Source organism: Kryptolebias marmoratus, linkage group LG5 (genome assembly GCF_001649575.2).
Source record: "Kryptolebias marmoratus isolate JLee-2015 linkage group LG5, ASM164957v2, whole genome shotgun sequence".
Taxonomy (NCBI): Eukaryota; Metazoa; Chordata; class Actinopteri; order Cyprinodontiformes; family Rivulidae; genus Kryptolebias; species Kryptolebias marmoratus.
This window is the reverse complement of record NC_051434.1, coordinates 971,937-973,225: the sequence shown is the minus strand read 5'-3', so window position 1 is coordinate 973,225 and position 1,289 is coordinate 971,937.

Genomic DNA, 1,289 nt, shown 5'->3' with positions numbered 1-1,289 from the left:
TTGTATTCATCTTTTATTCAGTTATTGATGTTTTAAAACTGCAGCCTTTTATTCACTGTCCCTTTTTGTCCCCCTGTTTGACATCTACAACCCGTCGAACGTCTCCAGGCTGATTCATTTCATCCTCTAACGGTCAATATTTAGACTGCAGGTGCTTCATCTGAGAGCTGCGCTCGAATCTGGAGGAGATCATGAACAAGAAGTTAACAGTTTGATTCTGCCGCTTACAAAGAATCAATATCGAATCAAGGAGGGTCGAGTTTCCAGATAAGAGTTGGGGCCATTCATCATAAGTCTGCAGGAACCTGATAGGTCAGGAGAAATGATATTCCTGCAGGAACGGGGCGTCCTTATCTCCCCGGAGCAGGAGAGCCGCAGACACGCCGATCGATACCAGGCTGCCATGTAGTTCCTGCAATTATCAGCAGCTGATTCTGTCCTCCCGCAGCTGCAGCTTTTAATACCACATAATTACAAGTTTGGGGACAATGGGGGGTGAGAGGGGGTCACAGTGGAGCTGAACATGGCTGGTTTCTTCTCTCAGCTCTGATGGAGCCACATCAGAGAGTTTAAACTCACCTGTCTGCCTTTATTTACCTTTTTATTTAACTTCCTGTGTTTCTCCATGATGGTGGTGAGGTCAAAGGTCATACGAACTACATGAAGCGTCTCCTCCTGAGCCTGGTTTCAGAAATCTGCCGTTCCTAAAGATAACCAGACATCTGAGAGGTAAACTCAATTTATACGACAACTTAAAGATGATTAATAATAAAGAATTCAAAGCCTAAATGAGTTTTCAGCTGCTTTTTAAAAAGAAGCAACAGAACTGAAGCAAGTTAAAGATGGAGCAGCAGCTTGTGGCCCCCCAGCTGTAAGGATGGAGACAGATCCTCACAGATCCTCACAGATCCCCACAGATCCTCACAGATCCCCACAGATCCCCACAGATCCTCACAGATCCCCACAGATCCTCATAGATCCTCACAGATCCTCACACATCTCAACAGATCCTCATAGAACCTCACAGATCCTCACAGATCCACACAGCTGTGGAGCTTTGAAGTCAGACCTTACGGACCTCGAAAATGAAATATTTTAATTTAAAAACTAAATCTAAAGTTCTTCCTTCTTATTGAAACAAAGGAAAAGTTCTAAATGAGAAGAAGATCGTCTGCAGCTCAGAGTTCGGATTCGGACTGACACCAGAGCTCAGGAAACTTGGAAACTCAGGATCGCAGCTCCAAGTCGTGGGGGAGGGGAGGGGAGGGGAGGGGAGGGGAGGGGGAAGG